The sequence below is a fragment of the Lepus europaeus genome, chromosome 5 (genome assembly GCF_033115175.1).
Source record: "Lepus europaeus isolate LE1 chromosome 5, mLepTim1.pri, whole genome shotgun sequence".
Taxonomy (NCBI): domain Eukaryota; kingdom Metazoa; phylum Chordata; class Mammalia; order Lagomorpha; family Leporidae; genus Lepus; species Lepus europaeus.
In genome coordinates, this window is record NC_084831.1 from 97,809,498 (window position 1) to 97,836,450 (window position 26,953).

The window sequence follows — 26,953 nt, forward strand, 5'->3', positions numbered from 1 at the left end:
ACCTCAATAGATATTTTTCAAAAGAGGAAATCCAAATGGCCAACAGACACATCAAAAAGTGTTCAAGATCACTAGTAATCAGGGAAATGCAAATCAAAACCATAATGAGGTTTCACATCACCCCTGTTAGAATGGCTCACATTCAGAAATCTACCAACAACAGATGCTGGAGAGGATGTGGGGAGAAAGGGACACTAACCCACTGTTGGTGGGAATGCAAACTGGTAAAGGCACTATGGAAGTCAGTCTGGAGATTCCTCAGAAACATGAATATAACCCTACCATACAACCCAGCCATCCCACTCCTTGGAATTTACCCAAAGGAAATTAAATTGGCAAACAAAAAAGCTGTCTGCACCTTAATGTTTATTGCAGCTCAATTCACAATAGCTAAGACCTGGTACCAACCCAAATGCCCATCAACAGTAGACTGGATAAAGGAATTATGGGGCATGTACTCTATAGAATACTATACAGCGGTCAAAAACAATGAAATCTGGTTATTTGCATCAAGATGGAGGAATCTGAAAAACATCATGCTGAGTGAAATAAGCCAGTCCCAAAGGGACAAATATCATATTTTCTCTCTGATCGGTGACAACTAACCAAGCACCAAAAAGGAAACCTGTTGAAGTGAAAGGGACACTATGAGAAGGAGTGACTTGATCAGCCCTTGACCTGACTGTTGATGTACAATTTAATACTTTATCCCTTTTAGTATTTTTTTTGTTCTAGTTAATACTGTTGATTGAACTGTGTAATTAACACACAATTATTCTTAGGTGCTTAAATTTAACTGAAAAGTGATCCCTGTTAAATATAAGAGTGCAATAAGAGAGGCAGGAGATGTACAATTTGGGATATGCTCAATCGGACTTGCCGCAAATGGTGGAGTTAGAAATGTGCCAGGGGATTCCAATACAATTCCATCAAGATGGCATGTACCAATGCCATCTCACTAGTCCAAGTGATCAATTTCAGTTCACAATTGATGGCTCTGATAGGTCTAAGAGTCAAAGGGATCACACAAACAAGACTAGTGTCTGCTAATACTAACTGATAGAATCAAAAAGGGAGAGAAGGATCCAACATGGGAAGCAGGATACACAGCAGACTCATAGAATGGCAGATGTCTTAAACAGCACTCTGGCCAGCGCCGCGGCTCAGTAGGCTAATCCTCCGCCTTGCGGCGCCGGCACACCGGGTTCTAGTCCTGGTCGGGGCACCGATCCTGTCCCGGTTGCCCCTCTTCCAGGCCAGCTCTCTGCTGTGGCCAGGGAGTGCAGTGGAGGATGGCCCAATTTCTTGGGCCCTGCACCCCATGGGAGACCAGGATAAGCACCTGGCTCCTGCCATCGTAACAGCGCGGTAAACCGATTGCAGCGCACCTACTGCGGCGGCCATTGGAGGGTGAACCAGTGGCAAAAAGGAAGACCTTTCTCTCTGTCTCCCTCTACTGTACACTCTGCCTGTCAAAAATTAAAAAAAAAATCAAAAAAAAAAAAAAAAAAAAAAAAAAACCAGCACTCTGGCCTCAGAGTCATCCCGTAAAACATTCGGATCTGGTTGAAGAGCCCATGAGAGTATTTTAGGCATGGAAAGCCAAGATACTCTGGCAAAAAAAAGAGGACCTAAATGAAAGATCTCTGCTAGTGAGATCCCAGTGGAAAGAATGGGGCCATAAAAGAAGGATGTATCTTTCTCTGAAGGGAGGAGAGAACTTCCACTTTGACTATGATCTTGTCTAAATAAGATCGAAGTCGGCAAACACAAAAGGCTTCCATAGCCGTGGCAACTCCTGACTAGATCCTAATGAGATTACTGACACCACAGACAAGAGTGTCAAATTGTTAAGTCAACAACAGGAGTCACTGTGTACTTATTCCTCATGTAGGATCTCTGTCCTTAATGTGTTGTCCAATGTGTATTAATGCTATAACTAGCACTGAAACAGTATTTTACACTTTGTGTTCTGTGTGGGTGCATTTTGATGAAATCTTTACTTAATATATACTAAATTGATCTTCTGTATGTAAAGATAATTGAAAATGAATCTTGATGTGAATGGAATGGGAGAGGGAGCATGAGATGGGAGGGGTGCAGGTGGGAGGGAAGTTACGGGTGGAAAAAGCCATTGTAATCCATAAACTGTACTTTGGAAATTTATATTTACTAAATAAATGTTGAAAAAAATTTCTCTGCAGGGAAGACCAGGAGGAAGCACCTGGGTTGAAATTATGACGCCTCCAGCTTTGTTCTTTTTTGTTCAAGATTGCTTTGACAAAGTCTTTTGTACTCTCATATGAATTTTAGGATTACTTTCTAGGTCTATGAAGAATGTCATTGTTATTTTGATAAGAACTTCATTTAATTTGTAAATCACTGTGGATAATATGAACATTTTAATATTAGTTCTATCAACCTACAAATTTGGAGGAGATTTTTCCTGTCTTTTTGTGTGGTCTTCAATTTTTTTCAGTATTTTGTACCTTTCATTGTAAGGGTCTTTCAAATCCTTGGTCAAATTTATTTAAAGGCATTTTTGTAGACATTGTGAATGATATTTCTCTTATAATTTCTTTTTTATTGAGTTCATTATTGGTGCATAAAATTGTTACTGTTTTGCATGCTGATTCTGTATTGTATGAATTTACTAGATCCATTCAGCAGTTTTAATAGTCAATTGGAATCCTCTAGCATCTCTGATTTTACTTATATGAGTCTTCCTTTTTTCTTTGTTAGTTTAGCTAATGATTTATTGATTTTATCTTTTCAAAAATAAACTGCATTTCATTGATGTTTTTTGCTTCCGGCTGTCTACCCACATTTTGGTTAATGGGTTGTAAACACGGTCCTTGGATGCCTAGTGTGACACTAAACTGGGCTGCACCTGAGTGTCAGAGCCACAGGATGCACTCTGTCCTGTGGATGTACACCAGGTCTGTGAGAATCTGTTGTTGAGGCAGGGTGAAACACTCATTTCTCTCCCCAAGTCTTCAAGTGACGCCAGGCAGATTTAGAGGTTCTGTCCATGAGTAATTGCCTGGAAACAGCGACCTCTGATATCTTCCCAATGCTGGGCCTCACAGCTCTGGTACTAGCATTGAGCTCCAAGCCAAAATCCTGAGCTCACTTTTATACCCTATTCTGACGTGATAGAAGTCTCACTCTTGCGATTCGTCTGAGGTTTGTGTAGAGCTAGTGGAGGTAGTTCCTTGGATGACACTGAGACAGGTTGCCACTGAATCTCACAGATATGGGGACTGCACAATCTCAGGCCTGTATGAAACTGGCAGTGATACAAGCTGAAATGAGTCCATTTTACCATCACACAGTGTCTTTCTGATGCAAGGGCAGATCTAGAGGTTGTGTCAGTGATCCCTGGCCTGAGAATAGAGTCCTGTAAGCCTTTCTGGTGCTGGGTTTTATTGTAGCAGGACTGGCACTGAGATGCAAGACAAAGCCCTAAGTTAATTTTCCCATCCTAATATCTTATGCCAGGAGAATTGCTCTGCTGTCAGCTAGATGTTTGGGGAGGGATGATGGGAGCATCCTGTTGGCCAAAATCTCCATTCACAAGCAAAACTTGATACAATCCAGATGATTGTTCAGGGAGTGAATGAACAAACATGATACATTCATGCCGTGGACTGCTTCTGAGCAAGAAGTAATAAAGGTTTGACACTGGCAATAATATATATATATAAACCTCTAGAGAATTGTGCTGAGTGAGAAAAGTCATTTTAAAAGCATTCCTGAAATGAAAAGATTATAGAATAAAGAATAGATTAGTTGTAGCAAAGGTTAAGGGAAGAGCAAAGTCAATGAATCTATAAAAAGGCAACATTAGGAATTATAAAGGAAATAGAAATGTTCTTTATCTTAGCTGTATTAATGATGATATTCTGTTTGCAGTGTTGTATTATAATTTTGTAAAATATTACCTTTGGGAAGAATTTGGTAAAGAGTACACGGGACCTCTTTGTATGATTTCTATAATAGCATGTGAATCTATAATTTTCTTAAAATAAAAAGTTTAATTAAGAAACCCTAAAAATAGGAAATGTCTCCCTTTTAAAATAAAATTTGATTTCTTTATTGTCATTTTTTATTTTCAGAAAGAAACTCTGTTATATAGGCAACTTCTTCTTATTCATAACATTCATTTGTTCTTGCCCTTGATGGGGTAAGATGTCAAAACTACTTTTGCATCTCCTAAGGAATAACATTATTTCTAAATAGACTTGAATTTTTGTTTTTCCCTACTGAATAAAGGTGAGAACAAGGTGATTTGAATGAAGTAGAAATGAAGGACATTTTCTGCATGTTTATAGTCTTCTGTGTGGTACAGAGAACACCACAGTCGCAGAGTTTTATTTAGTAAATAGGTCACTGGGAATATTGTACCTTTAGAACTGAACTGTAAATCATCTGCATTTTTTGTGTTAACTTTTACATATAGAGCATATTAAAACATGCTACTTGTGTTGCTAAAGTAGTTTATTAGTCATTCCTTCAACAGCAGAACTCAGGAAAGGGGCCTTGTAAAATCTGTTGAAAATTTATCATTTAAGGTATTTGGAGTCTTAAAAGTATAACTGAGATGAGTATATTTTCAAGAATCTTTAAGATTCTTCAAATTGTATATAGAGTTAGAACTAAAAATGTTAGATATATTTAGACTCTTCATTGTATTTTTGAGACTGAATGATTTATCCAGTGCCACGCGAGTTGGAAACTTTGGAATTAGTCCTCATCTCATACACAGTACTTCTTTATTCATTTATTGTGGAGCAGGAGAGAAAGATAGAGAGAGAGAGAGAGTGAGAGAGAGAGAGAGAGTTCTTATCAACTGGGTCACTTCCCAAATGCCTGGAACGGCTAGCTAGGGCTAGGCCATACCAAACAGAGAGCCAGGAATTCAGTTCTTGTCTCCCATGAGGGTGGCAGGGACCCAGTCTCTTGAACCATCACATGGTCCATCCCAGGGAGCATAAATACAGGGAGCTGAAATTGGGAATGGAGCTGGATCCTGAGCCAGGATGCAGACATCTTTATCAGCCAAATGCTATCCCAGACATAGTCCATTTGCTACCTATTTTATGTTTAGATCCAGAAGTTCCTGTTATCTAACTTATAATCATTCATGGATACTGTGATACAGTCATTTTATTAGAATTTAATGTACCTCTTAAAAATTTTGATGAATTTCCTGTCAATATTGCACATTGGGCAATATTTTGAATGAAGCGTTTAATAATGAAATAATGCATTATCCTCAATGAGGCATTTGGACTACCACCATTAGTTCTAAATAACAGGAGATTTTGAAAAAGGCTTAATGAGGTTGTGCTGATAACTTTATTATGCTTATTAGTTTATTTTCTGTATCCAGATGCAATTTTATTTTATAGCAGTACAATCTTAACAAAGAAATGTTGTTCTGTATATATAATAGTATAAGTGGGTGCTTGGTTCAGAATAGTATAAATTCACCATGAAAAGATTTTAGAAAAAGTTAAACAGTTCCAGAAACACAGAATCTAAAAGGTAAGTAAAAAATCAGTCTCCTGAGAGCACTTAAACATTTTTCCATCTCTACCCAACAAGGCTGTTCAGAAGATAAGGTGAAGGAAAAATATAGAAAACCCTGGCAAAACAGGTGGCCCTAGTAGAGAAACACTGAGGGCTGTGGAGCACACTACCTACCTTGAAAATAGCTCCTCTCATTTGAACTGTCTGAGGTTAATCAAAGAGGAAAATCAGTTAGCGTTCTCTCTCATCCCTTCTCTTTATCCCTCTCTCTCTCTATTTCTTCTCTCTTTCTCTCTCTCTCTCAAAGAAAAGGCATTTTAAGAGCAGCTTTTTCCTCCTTTGCATTTGATCAGGTAAAAAGGTAGCTGAAAGCATTGCAGGAGTTTCAGCAAAGGAAATGAATGGCTCTAATAGTTTTCAGACTATTTATACATCATTAGAGTCTTCCTAACTATCCAAAGATGGTTTCTCTCCTACCTCAGAGAAAGAATATTTCCATGTTTTCCCAATATTTACCTTGAATACCAATCATTTTTAAGAGGAATTTATTATAAAATAAATTTAGACTTACAGATAAAGTACAAGAATGGAATAAAGTATTCAACTATATAGAAGGTCAAATGTTAAACATTTTACCACACTTGGCTTATTCTCTGTTCTCTTTTTCTGTTTCTGTGTGTTTGTGTGCATGCCATTGTGTGTAAATATATATGCAATTTTTTCTGAAGCAACTGTGAGTAAGCTACCATTTTAAATACTCCCTTTACATGTTTAAAAATGCATTTCCTAACAGGCACAGACCGTTATGCAATCTTCAAAATCAGAAATTTAAGAGTGATATACCAGAAAACTTACAGACTCTATTCATATTTTACCAATATCTCAATAATAGTACAGTAAAATATTTTTATACTTATATTTATCCAGGATGATATTACTTTTTTTTTTGACAGGCAGAGTGGACAGAGAGAGAGAGACAGAGAGAAAGGTCTTCCTTTTTTGCCGTTGGTTCACCCTCCAATGGCCGCCGCGGTTGGCGCGCTGCTGCCGGCGCACCGCGCTAATCCAAAGGCAGGAGCCAGGTGCTTCTCCTGGTCTCCCATGGGGTGCAGGGCCCAAGGACCTGGGCCATCCTCCACTGCACTCCCTGGCCACAGCAGAGAGCTGGCCTGGAAGAGGGGCAACTGGGACAGAATCTGGCGCCCCGACCGGGACTAGAATCCGGTGTCCCGGTGCCGCAAGGTGGAGGATTAGCCTGTTGAGCCACGGCGCCGGCCTAGGATGATATTACTTTTAAAAAAAGATTTATTTATTTTAAAGGCAGAGTTACAGAGAGAGCGAGCGAGCACCACAATGGCTGGGTTAGGCCAGGATTAAGCTAGGAGCCTGGAACTCCATCTGGGTTTCCCACATGGTTGGCAGGGCCTAAGCACCTGAATAATCTTCTGCTGCTTTCCCAGAGGTATTAGGAGGCAGATGGGTCAGAAGTGGAACAGCTGGGACTTGAACTGGAATTTATATGGGATGCTGATTTCTCAGGCAGTGAGCCTAACCACTGCATCCCAACGCAGACCCTAAGCTAATATTATTAAACACCATATACTGGGTGGCTTATAAACAGAAATTTGTTTCTATCATTCTGGAGGTTGGGTAATACAAGGTTAGGGTATCAATATGATTGGATTCTTGTGAATCCTTCCAGGTTGCTGACTGTCATCTTTTTAGTTCTTTAGAGTCTATTATAAGGACACTAATTGCATTCATGCGGGTTCCACTCCCATGCCCCAGTTAACTCCCAATAGTTCCATCTTCCACATCAAGGGTCAGAATTTGAACAAAATTTTGAATTATTTTTGAAAACATTCACTTTATTAAACTTCCTGTCACTGGTTCTATCAAGGATTGAAGTCTTTAAAAAGATTAAAATTTACCAACAAGGACTTCTGCACCAGGAATCCCTAATACAGACAAGCCCTTTACTGTGTTAGTAGCAGAGAAGCAAGAAAAAAAAAATACCCTGGGTGTATTCACTAAAAATTTGGACTCATTTTCCTGACCAGTGAGGCCAACAACTGGATTCAGTGGCCATAGGATGTACTCAATGCTTGGGAGCACTTGCTGTTGTTGTAATTTTTGTGGAAAAAATCGCCTAGGTGACTTTAGGCCAGCCCCTTGAAATTTAAACTCCACATCTGATAAGAGAAGGTCTAGAGATTTTAGGATGCCAGGGGTTAATAGGAAGATGCCTTACTAAGTACCAGGTTCTTATTTCAGACTCATTTGAAGTTAACTATTCAAGTATGGGAAGTTGTCAATTCAGCTACTGTCCTGCTATCTGAGGATAATGAAAAATGTGTTCACTCTTGTGTAAAAACCACAGATCAGGTCAATATCAGAAGGCCTGGTAAATGCAATGAGCCTCTGGGAAACCCAGATTTTGAATGATTCAATGATGACAGCCGTTTCATGAAGGAAAGATTCAGAAAAGCAGGACTTGCACACTGGATTTTATTCAACTGATGGAAGCCTAGTGGTTGCCACTCAACACTTCGATTCCCAAATGCTGCAATTATTGCCACAACTGGAGCTTTAAAACTTAGAAAAGCCCAAAGAGTAGATATCTATAGACTCCAAAATATGTTTTCCTTGTGCTATGTGAACATGCAACAATTTGGAGAGAAAAAGGGCTACTGACTGTAACAAACTCTCCCACTACACATGTGAATGTAGTTTTAGCTGTCTTCCAGGCAGTTATGGAGCCTCTAGGAGTGGCGGTTGCCACTTTAGGATACACAAGAAGAAGAACAATCACATCATCAAAGGAGTTGCACTGGCAGGTAGGGCTTCAAAGACAGCTGCTATTCAGAAAGTTTTGAAAGAGGATCTAATACTCTACCATACAGGGCAACTCGTAATCTCTACTATTCCATGCATTGTATAGAATGGGTCTAGCAAAGAGGTTACACTAAAAATTCCAGTGAGTGTTAGGCTTTAAATCATAAGATCATGCTCCAAATGTATTCTCAATGGAAGATTATCAAAGAAATGCATGACTCTACCCATCTGGTGAGAGGGGTCGTATTGCAGGTGGTCTTTTGCTTTTGGAGGGAAACTTACATATGGTCATAAGGGAAGTAATCCAGTCTTTACTTAGTATATACTGATTCAATCTCCTGTATATAAAGATAATTGAAATTGGAAAAAAAAAAAAAAACCGTGGTGTTAAATTGAAAACTACATAGAAAATTAATCATTTAAAAAAATATCATGCAGGATCTCTGTCATTAATGTGCTGTACACTGTTATTTAATGCTATAACTAGTACTCCAACAGTATTTTTTCACTTTGTGTTGCTATGTGAGGGCTAACTGTTGAAATCTTTACTGTTTGTTTTGATGTTGTGGAGTTTCTTGATCTCTTTTATATTCTGGTTATCAACCCTTTATCTGTTGCGCAGTTTGCAAATATTTTTTCCCATTCTGTCAGTTTCCTATTCACTTTCCTGACTGTTTCTTTTGCAGTACAGAAACTTCTCAGTTTGATGCAATCCCAATAGTTAATTTTGGCTTTGACTGCCTGTGATTCCAGGGTATTTTCCACGAAGTCTTTACCTGTGCCTTATCTTCTAGGGTTTCTCCAATGCTCTCTAATAATTCGATGGTGCAGGTCGTGAATTTAAGTCTTTAATCCATGTTGAGTGAAAGGTAGGGATCTTGCTTCATGATTCTGCACGTGGAAATCCAATTTTCCCAGCACCATTTATTGAATAGACTGTCCTCACTCCAGTGATCGGTTTTGGATCCTTGATCAAATATAAGTTGGCTATAGATGTTAGGATTGATTCTGGTGTTTCTATTCTGTTCCACTGGTCTATCCATCTGTTTCTGTACCAGTACCATGCAGTTTTGATAACTACTGCCCTTTAGTATGTCCTGAAATCTGGTATTGTGATGCCTCCGGCTTTGTTTTTGTTGTGCAAGATTGCTTTAGCTATTCGAGGTCTCCTGTGTCTCCATATGAATTTCAGCATCATTTTTTTCCAGATCTGAGAAGAATGCCTTTGATATTTTGATTGGCATTGCATTGAATCTGTAAATTGCTTTTGGGAGAATGGACATTTTGATGATGTTGATTCTTCCAATCCATGAGCATGGAAGAATTTTCCATTTTTTGGTATCCTCTTCTATTTCTTTCTTTAAGGTTTTGTAATTCTCATTGCAGAGATTTTCAACATCCTTGGTTAAGTTTATTCCAAGGTATTTGTTTGTTTTTGTAGCTATTGTGAATGGGATTGATCTTAGAAGTTCTTCCTCAGCCGTGGCATTGCCTGTGTATACAAAGGCTGTTGATTTTTGTGCATTGATTTTATATCCTGCTACTTTGCCAAACTCTTCGATGAGTTCCAGTAGTCTCTTAGTAGAGTTCTTTGGGTCCCCTAAATAAAGAATCATATCGTCTGCAAAGAGGGATAGTTTGAGTTCTTCCTTGCCAATTTGTATTCCTTTAATTTCTTTTTCTTGCCTGATGGCTCTGGCTAAGACTTCCAGAACTCTATTGAATAGCAGTGGTGAGAGTGGGCATCCCTGTCTGGTACCAGATCTCAATGGAAATGCTTCCAACTTTTCCCCATTCAATAGGATGCTGGCTGTGGGTTTTTCATAAATTGCTTTGATTGCGTTGAGGAATGTTCCTTCCATACCCAGTTTGTTTAGAGTTTTCATCATGAAAGGGTGTTGTATTTTATCAAATGCTTTCTCTGCATCTATTGAGAGAATCATATGGTTTTTCTTCTGCAGTCTGTTAATGTGGTGTATCATGTTGATTGTTTTGCGAATGTTGAACCATCCCTGAATACCAGGGATAAATCCCACTTGGTCTGGGTGGATGATCTTTCTAATGTGATGTTGCATTCTATTGGCCAGAATTTTATTGAGGATTTTTGCATCTATGTTCATCAGGGATATTGGTCTGTAATTCTCTTTCAATGCTGCATCTTTTTCCGGCTTAGGAATTAAGGTGATGCTGGCTTCATAGAAAGAATTTGGGAGGATTCTGTCTTTTTAGATTGCTCTGAATAGTTTGAGGTGAATTGGAGTTAATTCCTCTTTAAATGTCTGGTAGAATTCAGCAGTGAATCCATCTAGTCCTGGGCTTTTCTTTGTTGGGAGGGCCTTATTACTGTTTCAATTTCTGTGTCAGTTATGGGTCTGTTTAGGTTTTCTATGTCTTCCTGGCTCAATTTAGGTAGGTTGTATGTGTCCAAGAATCTATCCATTTCTGATAGATTTCCCTGTTTGCAGGCATATAAATCCTTATAGTAATTTCTGATGATTCTTTTTATTTCTGTGGTGTCTGTTGTTACGTTTCCATTTTCATCTCTGATTGTATTGATTAGGATCTTTTCTCTTCTTTTTTTAGTTAGTTGGGCCAATGGGGTGTCAATTTTGTTTATTTTTTCAAAAAACCAGCTCCTCGTTTGGCTGATTTTTTGATATTTTTTTTGGATTCAATCCTGTTGATTTCTTCTCTGATTTTAATTATTTCTCTTCTCCTACTAGATGTGGGTCTGGTTTGCTGCAGATTTTCTAGATTCTTGAGATGAACTGAAAGCTCATCTGTTTGGTGCCTTTCCAATTTCTTGATGTAGGCACCTATTGATATAAACTTTCCTCTTAACACTGCTTTTGCTGTATCCAATAGGTTTTGGTATGTTGTGCTGTTATCCTCATTTACTTCCAGAAAGTTTTTGATTTCTCTTTTAATTTCTTCTATGACCCATTGTTCATTCAGGAGCATGTTATTCAGTCTCCATGTGTTTGCACATGCTCTAGGGACTCCCGAGTTGCTAATTTCCAACTTCATTCCTTTATGGTCTGAGAAGCTGCATGGTATGATTCTAATTCTTTTGAATTTGCTGAGACTTGCTTTATGGCCTAGTATGTGGTCAATCCTAGAGAAGGTTCCATGTACTGCTGAGAAGAATGTAAATTCTTTCTGTGTAGGATGAAAAGTTCTGTAGAAATCTGTTAAGTCCATTTGAGCTATAGTGTCATTTAAATCCACTATCTAATTGTTGATCTTCTGTCCTGTTGATCTGTCTATCTCTGAGAGTGGAGTATTGAAGTCCCCCAGTACTATTGTATTAAGATCTAAGTCTCCCTTTAATTCCCTTAACAAGTCTTTTAAATAAGCTGGTGCCCTGTAATTAGGTGCATATACATTGATAATCATTATATTTTCCTGTTGAATGGATCCCTTAATCTTTATATAGTGCCCCTCTTTGTCTCTCCTAATAGTTTTTGTGGTAAAATTTATGTTATCTGATATTAAGATGGCTATGCCCGCTCTTTTTTCATTTCTGTTGGCATGGTATGTCTTTTTCCAGCCTTTCACTTTCAGTATGTGTGCATCTTTGTTAGGAAGATGTGTTTCTTGTGCAGCAAATAGATGGGTTTTGTTCCTTAACCCAATCAGCCACTCGGTGTCTTTTAACTGGATTGTTCAGGCCTTTAACGTTTAATGTGACTATCGATAAGTAGTAACTTTGCCCTACCATTTTTGGGTTACCTGTGATCTTTTGCTGTGAGGTTGCCTTCCTTTACCTTCTTTCATATTGTTGACCGTGTTTCTGTGTTTCTGTATGTAGCACATCTTTAAGCATCTTTTGCAGGGCAGGATGAGTGGCGTCGAAGTCTTTCAATTTCTGTTTGCTGTGAAAGGTCTTTCTTTCACCTTCATTCACAAATGAGAGCTTTGCAGGATATAATATTCTGGCTGGCAGTTTTCTCTCTTAGTACCTGGACTATATCTCGCCATTCCCTCCTTGCTTGTAGGGTTTCTGATGAGAAGTCAGCTGTGAGTCTAATTGGAGATCCTCTGAGAGTAATCTGACGTTTCTCTCTTGCACATTTTAAGATCTTTTCTTTATGTTTCACTGTGGTGAGTTTAATTACGACATGTCGTGGTGAGGATCTCTTTTGGTCATGTTTATTAGGGGTTTTATGAGCTTCCTGTACTAAGATGCCTCTGTCCTTCTCCAAACCTGGGAAATTTTCTGCTAGTATCTCACTAAAAAGGCCTTCTAATCCTTTCTCCCTCTCCATGCCTTCAGGAACTCCTAGAACCCAAATGTTAGGCTTTTTAATAGTATCCTGTAGATTCCCGACAATATTTTTTAGATTTCTAATTTCTTCTTCTTTTCTTTGGTTTGCCTGTTTCCTTTCCTGTTCTCTGTCTTCTACGTCCGATATTCTGTCTTCTGCTTCGCCCATTCTGTTTTTAAGGCTCTCTAATGTGTTTGTCATTTGATCTATTGAATTTTTCATTTCATTATGGTTTCTTGTCACTATCACAGTTTCTTGTTCTACTAGTTGTTTCATTTCATTTTGGTTCCTCCTTAATATTTCATTTTCATGAGAGAGATTTTCTATCTTGTCCATTAAGGATTTCTGTAGTTCAAGAATTTGTTTTTGAGAGCTTCTTAATGATCTTACCAATTTTTTGAGATCTGCTTCTTGCATTTCTTTGATCTCATCATCTTCATAATCTTGAATTGGGGTGTTTTTTTTCATTTGGGGGCATCATAGTGTCTTCCTTGCTCTTGTTACCTTGGTTTCTACGTTCCTTTGGCATCTTGGAGGTGTGGCCAAAGAGCTCTGTTTGGTTCTTCAGGGTTAAGGGTGTGCCAAGGTGACTCACCCAGATTGTTCTGTGGCTTGCTCTCTTGCTCTCTCTCTCTCTCTCTCTCTTTTTTTTTTTTTTTTTAGACTCAGTTGGGAAGAAATTGCACACAGCTCACCAGGTTGCCTAGGTTATGGAGTTTGTTTTACATATGTAAAATGGTGCCTGCTCTTTGTCTTGCTCATCTTTGTAAGGTGAGTGGAGAGAGAAGCTAGTGACCCTACCGGTTCCCCTTATTTATTCACTTTTTTTTTCTCTCCTCCAGTCAGCCTGGTGCAGTTCCCCCCGGTGGGACCTCAGACCACGCTCTAACCTTCCTGGCCAATGTCTCGGGTTACCTTTCCTTCCAGCGCTGGGGCTCAAATTCTGTGGCTGGACTTCTGTGGCTGGGCTCGCTGGGTTCCCGCTCTTGCGGCTCCAATCTCGCGGCTCCACTCCCGCCGCGCGGCTTGGCACGGTGGTGGGCCACCTTGCTCTCCCCGTGGGTCTTCTGTGTCACATCCACTAGATCCAGAAGAGTTTCCTGTGCAGTTTTTTTTCTGAGTCTCTTCCTGAGGGTACAGTAACTCCACTTTTGTTAAACTATCTTTTCCTGGACTGTTGGTGTGCGCCCTCACTCTTCTGCCATCTTGGCTCCACCCCCCACCACATTTTCTTATTTCAGTCATCAGCTGATGGACATCTGGGTTGATTCCATATCTTAGCTATTGTGAATTGAGCTGCAATAAACACAGAGCACAGATAATTTTTTTTTCATATGTTGATTTCTTTTCATTTGGGCAAATTTCTAGGTGCAGGAAGGCTGGAACATATGGTAGGTCTATTTTCAGATGTCTAAGTGATTTCCATACTATCTTCCCCAGTGGTTGCACAGTTTATATTCCTACCAATGGTGAATTAGGGTACATTTTTCTCCCACATACTCACTAGCATTTCTTGTTTATTGATTTCTGTATGAAAGCCATTCTAATTGGGTTGAGGAGAAAACTCATCTTTCCACAATATTCACCTCCTCTAATCTATAATCTTTTCTTCTTTCCCTCTGCTAATGGAGGCCTTAATTTATTCTTTTTCTAGATCTTGGGATATAAAATTACATGCATATTTTTTAATCTTCTTCTTTCATTAAAAGTTTTTCAGAGGGAGGTAGAGAACAACAGGAGCAAGAAAGAACTCTCATCTTCTTGTTCACAGTTCCCACAATGCAATGACTGAGGCTAACACCAGAGCCAGGAATGCAATCTTTCCCAGATGGGTGGAAGGAACCCAATTATATGAGTCATCACTGTGGCCTCCCAGGGTCTATATTTGCAAGAAGCTGGAGTCAGGAGCTGGAGCCAGGAATTTAACCTAGGAACTAGAACACTGGGATGCTGGCATCTTAATTAATAGATTAAACACCTTCCATTTTTGTTAACAGAGGTGTTTATCACCATAAAATTTTTCTGTTATACTGCTTTGGCTACATCCATTAGGCTTTGGTATATTGTACTTTCACTTTATTTGTCTTAAGATTTTTAAAAAACTTCCTTTTGATTTCCTCTTTGATCCACTCGTGTTCAGAAATACGTTGCTTAATTTTCATACATTTATAAATTTTCCAGCTTTCTTACTGTCTTGGTTTCCAGTTTCAGATCACTGTGATCAGAAAAGACATTTGATATGACATTTATCTTGATTTTGTTCAGGGTCATTTTGTGGCTTAACATATGATCTATCTCAGGGAATCTTTGTGTATTCTTGAGAATATGTATTCTTCTGGTGTTGATGGATGAATATTCATATTTTGTTTTGTCTATTTGTTTTTTCTTGCCAATTCTTTACTTAGTCATTTTTTCTTATAAAAGTATAGACATCCCTGCTTTCTCTTAGTTATTGTTTATCCAAAATACCTTTTCTTATTCCTTGCTTTCAGTCTTTAAGTTTAAAGCCAGTCTTTATAGACAATTTACAGTTTTATGTTGTTCTTTAACCCATTGACTCCTCTGTGTTTTCATTACAGAATTTGATCCATTTATGTTTAAAATAATTATTGATAAGTAAGGACTAACTCTTGCCATTTTAAAAATTGTTTTCTGTTTGGTTGGTCTTTTATGCCTTCCTTCTCTTACTGTCTTGCTTTCTGATTTCACAGTTTTGTTTTTTTTTTTAAATTTTTTTTTTATTTGCAAGATGAGAGAGAGAGAGATCCTCCATCTGCTGATTCTCTCCTGAAATGTCTGCCGCAGCTGGACCTGGGCCAGGCTTAAGCCAGGAGCAAGGATTCCATCTGGTCTCCCATGTGGGTGGCAGGGAACCAACTGCTTATCCCATCATTTACTGCCTCCCAGGGTGAACATTAGCAGGAGATGGAATCAAAAGCAGAGTAGCTAGGACTTGAGCCACGCACTCTGATATGAGATGTGGGAATCCCAAATGGTTACTCTGCCAGGGTGCCAAATGCCTGCCCCTGGGTTTTGTTGTTTGTTTGTTTGTTTTGTATTGGTGAGCTTTGAGCTCTTTTCTCTTTCTCTTTTGTGTACCCACTGTGAATTTTTCTTTGTCATTACAATGAGGCTTACATGAATTATCTTATAGTTGTATTCATACATTTTAAGCAGATAACAACTTCTCTTGCATACAAAAGCTCAACCCATTTGCTGCCCCTCCACATAACTTACAATACTGATGTCATAATTACATCTTTTAATATTGCTCATCCATTAACTATTTTAGTTATAATTATTCTCGATAACACTGCCTTTCAGTATTTATACTGGAGTTAAAATTGATTTGCATGCCACTATAATATTATGTGAGTCTTATACTTTCATATGCTATCCAGCATCTTTTTATTTCAACTTGAACCCTTTAATATATTTTTAATACAGATCTAGTGGTAATGAACCTGTATAGTTTTTGTTTGGTAAAATCTTTTTCTTCATTTCTTTTTTTTAATGATTTATTTGTTTATTTGAAGTTGGAGTCACACACAGAAACGGAAGGAGAGGCAGAGAGAGAGAGAGGTCTTCCCTCTGCTGGCTCACTCCCCAGTTGGCTGCAAAGGCTTGAGCTGCACCCATCAGAAGCCAGGAGCCAGGAGCTTCCTCCTTGTCTCCCACTGGGGTGAAGGGGCCCAAGGACTTGAACAATCTTCCAATGCTTCCCAGGCCATAGCAGAGAGCTAGATCAAAGTGGAACAGCTGGGACTCTAAGTGGTGCCATATGGGATGCTGGCACTGCAGGCAGGGGCTTTACCCACTAGGCCACAGCACCGGCCCCTTTTATTCAATTCTGAGGAATAGCTTTGTCAAATATAGTGTTCTTTGAACATATCATCCTACTCTATCTTGGCTTATGGTTTACTCTTCTTCTTCTTCTTCTTCTTTTTTTTTTTTTTTTTTTGATGACAGGCAGAGTTAGAGAGTGAGAGAGTGAGAGAGAGAGACAGAGAGAAAGGTTTTCCTTTTCCGTTGGTTCACCCCCTAAATGGCCGCTACGACCGGCACGCTGCACCAGTCTGAAGCCAGGAGCCAGGTGCTTCCTCCTGCTCTCCCATGCAGGTTCAGGGCCCAAGTGCCCTCTTCCACTGCCTTCCTGGGCCACAGCAGAGAGCTGGACTGGAAGAGGAGCAACAGGGACAGAACCAGTGCCCCAACTGGGACTAGAACCCAGTGTGCTGGCACCGCAGGCGGACGATTAGCCTAGTGAGCTGCAGTGCTGGCAAAGCCAATAATTTTTAAACGGCATAATATTCTGTCTTCTTGAGATCACTGTTTTAAGGTACATTATCAGGTATTCACAGTCTAATGAATGCCAGTATTCACAGACATGTTTCAGGCGCTGGCCTGTTTACTCTTCTCAAAATAACTTGAAGATTTGCTGTCTTTATCCTGCTTTTTTTCCCTGAGAGACCCTGAGGAATACCTTTAATTTCCAATAGAACTATAAAATATTAAATATTTTGTGTTATGCCTAATAAAAAATGCCCTGCCTACTTGAAAAAAGATACTTCTTTCTGAAAAATCAAAAAAAGAAGACATAAAAAGTAGAATAATCTTCCCAAGTTAAATCATAACCCCAATGCATTTCAAAAGAAAGTCTAGTAAAGATATGGATTAATATAATTTATATGGGTGTTGGTTCAAAAGTCAGATGTAATGAACTGATTGTTGATTCTAACACTAGGTCTGTGATACATCGTAAATTTATTAACCACTATTTAGCAAAATAAACAAGAAGAATGCAATTGAAGAACATCATCATTTTTGTTAATATAGATCTGTCCTAGGAAATACATTCACACTTTTCAAAGATACATGTACACGTGATGTCCCTTACTGGGCATAACAGCAACAACTCAAAATAATAAAGTTTCTAATTATTCAAATAATTTTTAACTTAAGCCTTCATTTATATTACACTATATGAAAGTATCTCACAAGTTTCTGGGAAACGAAAAATATTTTGAAGAAAAAAATAGAGACCCACGCATAGTTTTTTCATAATACTCATTTTCTGTAAACATTTGAGGTCTCCTTTTACCATGCAGCCGTTAAAAGAATGAACTTTTGGCTGGCGCCACAGCTCAATAGGCTAATGCTCCACCTGCGGCACCGGCACACTGGGTTCTAGTCCTGGTTGGGGCACCGCAATCTGTTCCGGTAGCTCCTCTTCCAGTCCAGCTCTCTGCTGTGGCTCGGGAGTGCAGTGGAGGATGGCCCAGGTCCTTGGGCCCTGCACCCGCATGGGAGACCAGGAGAAGCACCTGGCTCCTGGCTTCGGATCAGCGCTGTGCGCTGGCTGCAGCTCACCGGCCGCAGCGGCCATTGGAGGGTAACCAACGGAAAAAAGAAAGACCTTTCTCTCTGTCTCTCTCTCTCACTGTCCACTCTGCCTGTCAAAAAAAAAAAAAAAAAAGAGAGAGAGAGAGAGAGAGAGAGAGAGAGAATGAAGTTTCTACTATGCATAATATCTGTTTTCTTTATATTAATAATTTTTTTTTACAAAATGTGAGTGGCAGGGATCCATCTAGTTGCAGCATCATCTGCTGCCTCCTAGGGTGTGCATTACCAAGAAGCTAGAATCAGAACAGTCAGCATTCAAATCCAGGCACTCCGATGTGGGATGTGTGCATCTTAAATGCTACACCAAATGCCTGCCCAATGAGCCTAATTTTTAAAATAACAATAACATAAGATAATCTCTCCTTCTCTTCTTCTCTCCTTCTCTCTCTCTCTCTCTCTCTCTCTCCCCCCTCTCTCTCTCCTTCTCTCTGTCATACACACACACACATGCATACACACACAAACACAAACACACATACTTTTTTCCACATAAGTATGAATTGGAAAAGACATGAAAAATTTCACATACAAAAGTTGTAGATGATGAACTCAGGGTGAAATATTTGGGAGGTATAAGAGGGAGATCTTGGGTGGGTGTTGTGGTGCTACTTGGGATATCTGCATCCCATTGAGGAGTGCTTAGAATCTGAGATGGAGTCCCACCTTCTCTTTCAATTTATCTTCCTGCCTATGTACATCTTAGGAGGCAGTGGAAGATGATACATGACTGAGAGGCCTCGTTGGAGTTCCTAGCTCCTGGTTGAGCTTGGTCCTGTAAGGCTATTGTGGGTATTTGGTAATAAACCAGAGAATGGAAGATCCTTCTCTCCACCTTTCTCTCTGTTGTTCTGCCTTTCAATTAATTAAATATAAATAAATAAATAAATAAATATGTTTTGTTTAAAAATAGAGTTCTTTACTTTTTGTTGCTTATTAGTCAAGAAATTTTCAGGCTTAAGCCTGAAACAGAAAACCTAAGAGAAAGTTGCTCAAGCTGTAAAGAAATAAGATTACTTAAAAGGAAAGATGGAAGAAAGATGAGCATCCTGGCTATTGAGTCAATATATCAATCACATTGTTAAAGACCTATGGCCTTTCCTTTCTCCTGTCATCTATTATCCACATCACTCAATATGATTGTGGGATACCTGAGAGTAGCTGTAAGGGTTCTATCCTGTTTCAAGGGTGAAAGGTATCCTCTCTCAAATATAACAAGGGCTCTAAGAATTTTCTTTTTCTAATTCAAGGCCCAATTTTTTTCACAAAGTGATTAATCAGCTGTCACTGGAAGGTTGATGTATTGTAAATCAATCAATCAGTCTCACTCATTCAGTTTGCTAAACCCCAACATTGCTGCTGCTCAACCAGAATGTCTGTTATGTTATTATTGGTATCACAATACAGTATTTTTATATTACTTTTTTAAAATGTAAAGTTTTTTAAAGAAATATTGGGTCAGGTATTTTGATGCAGCCAATTAGGCCATCACTTGGGAGTCCACATTCCAAATCGGAGATCCTGATTCATGGCTTGGCTCCTCTCTTTCCACTAGCATGTCTTCTTGCCAAATTGAAATTTTTATCAAAATATAATATCCTTCTTTATTTATTTTTGCAGTTTTTGATAACATCTGTTTTATCTGACATCAGGATAGCTACACATGCTCACTTTTTTTTTCCATTAGCCTGATACATCTTTTTCCAATCCCTCACTTTCAGATTGTGTACATCATTGTTCATGAAGTAATTTTCTTGTAGGCAGCATATGGCGGGGTACTGGTTTTACATCCATTCAGCTAACCTAAGTATTTTGGTTGGTGAATTTAATCCAATTACGTTCAAAGTTAGTATTAATAGATAAGAACTAAGACTGAATAATGATTCTACCTTCTCTATTAGTGAATTTTGTGATGTCACATGTTTTCATCTAATGCAGGATGTTCTTCAGAGTTTCATGTAAGGCCAGTCTGTTGTTGGTGAATTCTCTCTGCTTTTGTTAATCTGGAAAATATTCTATTTCTCCTTCACTCTTTTAAAGAATAGTATCACTGAATATAATATAATATATATTATATATTATAAATATATAATATTTATAATATATAAATATTATATATATAAATATAATATGAATATAATATAATAATATAATATAATTTTTTTTTGCAATCTTGAATATATCATCCCTCTCTCTTCTGCTGGGAAATCTGTTAATCAAATTGGTTTACTATTATATGTAGCTTGCTGCTTTTCTCTTATTCTCTTTAGGATTATCTGTTTGTCTTTAACTTTTGAAAATTTGATGACAATATTCCTTGGAGAACTTTTCTGGTTGAGTTGCAGTGGGGTTCCTTGAGCTTCTTGTATCTGGATATCTGAGTCTCTTTCAAGACTTGAAAAATATATAGCTATTGTTTCATTTAGCAGGTTCTCAATGCCTTTTTCTTTTTCCTTTCCTTCAGGGATGTCTATAGTATGTATATTTAGTCATTTAATGGTATCCTCTAATTCACATATACTTTATTCTTTCTTTTAAATTATTTTCTCTTTATGTTTGTCTGATTAGGTTACTTCAAAATCATCCTTGAGGTCACAAATTATTTCCTCCTCTTGGTTTATTATGCTGTTAAAGTTCTCAATCCTATTTTTTACTTCATTGACTGAAGATTTCATCTTCAAAATTTCTATTTGGTTCTTCTTAACGAGTTTTATCTCCTTAGTAATATTTCCATTTATGTCTCTTATTGATTTCCTCATTTCCTTAATCTACCTGTATTCTCCTGCATCTCATTGAGTTCCCTTACAATCATTATTTTCAGTTCTATATCTGTCATTTCATAGATTTCCTTCAGATCAGGATAGAATTCCAGAGGAGTACCGTGTTCTTTTGGAGGGGTCATGTTGCTTTGCATCTTCATGTCCTCTGTGTTCCTACACTGATGTTTGTCCATATGGTGTACTCGTTTCTTCTTCCATGTGGAGTAGGTTTTATTGTAAGTTTGTGGTTTAGCTAGAATGCAGGGTATCACTTGGCTTGTCGCTTTGACTTTGATTCTGGATGGGCCCAGGGTTGTAGTCTCTGAGTGATTTCTTTTGTCTTAATCAATGTTAACTGTGTCTATAAGTGACACAGTGGACTAGTCTGCTGCAGTTCCTAAGGACTGAAGCGTGGCTTTGAGATAAATAAGGGTTTTCTTGGGCATGCATCTTTAATTCACAGAGTTCAATGTCAGTCTCGCTGGTGACTGTGATAACCAGGGACTTGTTTTGGTGCTGAAGGAGAAGAGTGACTGCATCCTTGTCCTAATGTCAAACCTGAATGACGCCAGGGCTTCTGGCCCCAGTTGATGTGGCTCTAGGACCGTGTGATATGGTTGAACCTTCCTCAGGTCCTGCTAAGAGAGTCCAACTGGTGCTGTGGCTTATAATACCAACAGCCCTAGTCCTAGGATAAGAGAGTGTGAGTTGAACCCTATTCATCTTACAGGGTGACTACAAGATATACAGGACATTTTGCTTGGGAGGGTATGAGTCCAGAGAAGTGGAATGCAGGTATGTTCTTCCCTAGGGCCACTGAGTAGATTCCAGTGACAACAAACAATTTAAAACTGATTGTTACAGTCATGTTGTTGCAGGGTATATTGGTGTCATTACCAGGATCTCTCAGGGTGGGAGTGTATTTATTTATGTGCCATTTCTGATGTCAGCCCCCAGAAACTAAGGTGAATCCTCCTTGCTCACATAGAGTGTGCAAGCGTAACTCAGGGGCTGATGCCCCAAAACTCCCACAGTTGCTGGATGCAGGGGAGCTCCTCTTTGCTCAACACATTGCTCTGACTCTTAATATGATGCTAGGAGGAGAACAAAGGCACACTATGTGACTTTCTGTGGCAGGGAATGACAGTCTCCAGGAATGAGGGGAAAGAAGCAAGGTGGCATTCCTGCTCCAAGCCCAGCAGTTGCTCAGACCCCAGTAAACTCTCCAGGATGGAGCAAAAGTTACTAGTGGACTATGGAATTTCCCCTCATCTAACACTCTGAGTGGTGGGGTGCATGGCAATTTCTCCCTACTTTGACATAGTAAGATGGTGGCTCACAGCCAGTGGCCAGCTGCAACTTGTGGCTGGCTGCAGTGGTCTTGTCCTCATGGCCTAAGGAGTCTTCATTGTTTTTTTGTTTGTTTTTTTACTTCTTCATGAAAAATTTCCATCAGTACTTGGAAATGTAGTCCTTTGTTTTTTTCATATCCAGATCAGCTTAAGTCAGTGTGACTATGTCCTATTCATCTGTCTTGGATTGCTTTAAGTCTACTTTCTCATCTTTCCTATTATATTTTTACTTTCTGAACCCAGGGCTTCTAATATTCAAGTTTGTACTTTCTTAATGATCTCGAGTGATGTCCTCTTTCTTCTCAAATATTCCTCCCATAGGAGGAAGTTACTTCTATTGCCAGAGGTATAAAGTATTGAAATAGAAAAGAAATATATGTTGGAGGTGGAATATACTATCACAGTCATTAACTATTAAGATATACGATATAAAAACAATGTAAAAGATGTGTATGTATTGATATCTTAAAAATACTAACAGATAACTCTTTCTTGTGCTGAGGTAATATTTTATTTCCTTTTCCTTTCTCTCCTCAGTAACTGTTTCACCCTGAGAGGCAGTGTTCTCTCATGCGATCCAGAGATTGACATTTCTGTGGACTTAATCTATATGTCCAAGGACACTTCAAAGGTTAAGTAAATTCTATTTCTAATGCCGTGATCACTAAATTGTAAATGCTAGCTGCCTTAGGCTTTGACAAGTTTGGGCCCTTAATTTTGAATAAAGATTATTTCAATGCTGTAAAATAACAGCAGCTGTAAATTAGAAGTAGGCAATAACTAGTCTATAGTATGGCATTTATCAAAACAGGTTTTGTGAAGATTTGGCTGTTTCTAGAGTATGTGGAAAATGTACACATACAAGGTTGTGTTTGAAAATAAAACTGTAATCAGTATTAACCCAATTGCCATATTTTCCTAAAAAAATCTAGGGCAATCTATTTGTAATGAAAATTTTCTCACTTACCTTAAAAACTGAGCCTGTAATTTTTGTCTTTCTGTTTTTCAGATGCCAAGGTGTTGTCTATGCTGAGATAACTTAAAATATGTTTTGCACTTTCTCTTCTATTGACTGATTTGGAAATGGCAAAACAAAATTAAAACAAAAGGAATCCAAATACTTGTTATAACTGAGCATCAGAGACATAAGCGTAGGGAGCAGCTGCATAACAGTGAGTGCTCTTTTGCAGTTAACACCTGGGTTGTTCTATTTATAGAAAGATATCACAAGTTTAAACACAGAGGAAAATGGCTCACAAATCCAATAAAATTTGGAATGCACAACTACCAGCAATATCAGGGGATTTTCTCACAATATTTTTGCCAACAAATCAATAACATGAGTAAATCCTTCTGCACTGTGAGCCATCAAATGCTCACTAACAGGTACTACTGCCTAAATTAATATAATCCCAGAAGCGCTCTGTGTGTTTCAAAGCTAATACTACTGAGACTTAAAATTCACATGTGATAAGCTGGAGGATATTTCTTAATAATGGTTTAAATAAAAGGAAATTATGTGAAGATTTTGAATTAAATGCTCCCACAATGAGTGGGCTCAGTTTAAATTGCTCTTGTCTCTAGGTGGCATGTTTCTCATTGTCCATATTTCTTCACACTGCAAAGAAAATAGCAAGTATTTTATTAAAAATGTATTACTTGCTTTACTAAAACCTGTGACTGCCTGTAACTTCTGTTGTAATGATTGTGTTAGACAGCATGGCTCACAGAATCGGCTGTCATCACTCGCGCTTTCAGAATCAGATCAAAACTCACTACCTTGTGGAACTGGCTGAAACTCCCTGAGGAAAATCAATGGCTTCCACCTTTCTTGTTCACTAGTCTCTCACAGCACTCATCACACTATTTTGTGAGCACTCTTTCTGGCACCTGAATGCACCATAAGAACCTGACATGTATTGTACTGTATTTGTGAATGCAACTCAAGTAGGTAACACAGTGTAAAAAAAGCCTATCAGGAAGCTTAATAGTGCTATTGGGCTTTTGTTAAATATAATTTCACTTTGAATGTCAAGATTTGACATGAAAGACATCCATGAAGAGAAAAATTCATGTTGTAATTGTGTTTAAGTTGATGTAGGCGGGGCTTGTCACTGTGCTAACACTTTGCTCTTCTCTCTAAGATTGTTAAAATGGTTGTGTAAAAGATTTCAAATAGCTATTGTCTACTAACCTTGAAAATAGGTGCTAATGATATAGATGAATAAGACAGACTTGCTGGCTTTAATGAAGAAGCAACTGAGGAAAAGAGACATTCTCTTCTCAGATCTTTAAATGTATTAGAGATGCATTCTATGTGCATTATGTATATATTATTTCTATTAGATAATACTGATGTTGATGAAATCAAAAAAGTATTGTCATTATAAAAAAACCATAGCTTTCCCTTCATTAGAAAAATAAAATTGTTGAACTAACTTGACAAACATAAGAACAGGAAGAAAGTAAAGTTAGAAAAAAGGAAAATAGTATTAGAATTAATAAAACCTGAAAAGGAGCAGAATAATTGTGAAGAAAACAAAACAAAAATAGTACATAGGAAAAGTCTAACAAAGACCATGGAGGCAAATGCAGGTACAAAGTACAAGAGGAAATAAAAGGAATCAACTAAAATAATTGATAGTAGAGTTTGTAAGAAATAAGAATTAGGGTGTGATATATGCAGTGGAAGTATTCCTTTGTGTAAAGACATTTTAGAAATACTTAATTCTTTAAATTCTATGAATTTTTTCCATGGGTTAAAATATAACCTAAAATTCAAGTGCTCGCTAAGTCACTAACCCTTTCTCTCCTCCTTTGAAATCTCTTTCAGCAGATGCTTACAGGTCTCCCTATCTCTTAATTGTCTTTGTCTAAGAAAATGTTGCTGGAGTGAATCTTCCTTTCTCCCCTCCTACACACAATATTCTGTATAATATTCATTTATTTTACCCCCAAAATATAGCACTTTATATATTTTATTTTTATATATTTTAACTGCATTTGAAAGACAGAGTGACATAATCCTTAGTGTCCATATCTTCTTAGATTAATTTTTTGGTGACTAACTCTCAACTTTCCAGTCTCTCTCTAAACTTTACTGACTTCAACCTTCTATGCCACCAGTATCTTCCTTCTTCCTTTGTTATATGAAACAATTTAATATTAACCTCAATTCCTTACTTCCAAATTCATTATACTACCTCAGCAATACAAATAACTTACATCCCTTTAAAAACCTGTGAATTTTAAAGAAAAAGTAATATCCCTATCACAAGGATTTTTCTTCTTATTTTTCCTGTATTTTTCCTCCTTAATAATAGGTGATGAGAGATATTCACTAAAATCATGAGCAGTTGTATTTTTATTTTGCATGTTGCTTTCACTGGATTATTCAGCTGTTGAGCACTCTTATCTTCTAAAGTTAATGTTTACTGCCAATCAGAATTATCCACATTGGTTCTTTGTGTTAGTTGGAATGCAGGATATGTTGTATGCAAAAGGACAAATAAGATGGTTTGAATGAGAAAGCCCTTTCCTGTAATGAAAGAAAAGTAGACTTAGACGTTAGAGGGTGTTTTGGAGATCTCCCTCAAGAAGATTTCTAGGGACTCAGTACTTCCTGGACTGTCGCCTCACAATAGGAAATTGCCCTCATTTTCCCTGGTCCCATTTTACAGGGTCTCATCTTATCCACATTATAGGCAATGGAATGGATGAAAGAAGGAAACAAGAAAGATACACCTCCTTCGTTAAAGAGCAGGACTCAGAACAGCTCTCCTAAGTACTGGAAACATGACGCTAGATAGAATTTAATCATCACTCTAGACTTAGCTGCAAGAAAGGGTGGAATACATAGGCTTCATTCTAGCCAGTCATTAGTCTAAATAAGAAATATGCAATTAGAGGCCGGTGCCGTGGTGCAGCAGGTTAATGCCCTGTCCTGAAGCGCCAGCATCCCATATGGGCACCGTTCGAGACCCGGCCGCTCCACTTCTGATCCAGCTCTCTGCTATGGCTTGGGAAAGCAGTAGAAGATGGCCCAAGTCCTTGGGCCCCTGGACCCACATGGGAGACCTGGAAGAAGCTCCTGACTCCTGGCTTTGGATCGGCACAACTCTGGCCATTGCGACCAACTGAGGAGTGAACCATAGGATGGAAGATTTTTCTCTCTCTGCCTCTCCTCTCTCTCTCTGTGTAACTCTGACTTTCAAATAAATAAATAAATCTTTTTTTTAAAAAAAAGAAAGAAACATGCAATTAAAACTTAAACAAGATGTGGTATCAGGAGAAATGGCAGCACAGGAAGCTCAGCAATCAAACCACAAAAAGCAGAAACAAAAAAACCCTCATAATCAATTTTGTCAGAATTCTAGAAAAATAATCAAAACTACACCAACCAACTTAGTTCTGGAGAGAAGAGCAGACCTCACTCTCAAATAATTCTGTTTCTCTGTCTTTATTACCTGAGGGCTACTTGAAGGATTGATATAAGTAACTTGTCTTTGTTTTCCTTAACTTAGAATTCCCTCAGCACAGAGAAGTGACTTTACAGAGAATATTTCTCCAAAAAAAAAAAAAAAAAGGCAACTGAGCAATCTGCTTCTATCCAGAGTATCCTGCATTAAGATTATAGTCGCAGCAAACAACAAAATGTACTCTCTGCCCAAATTAGTGGGAAGCCGGATCAGAAGTAGAAGTTCTAGGATTGAAACCAATACTCTGATAGGGGATTTGAGCATCACAAACAGCAGATTAACTTTCTGTGCCCTCAGTTGTGTGCTTTTAACTAGAGACTTGTTCA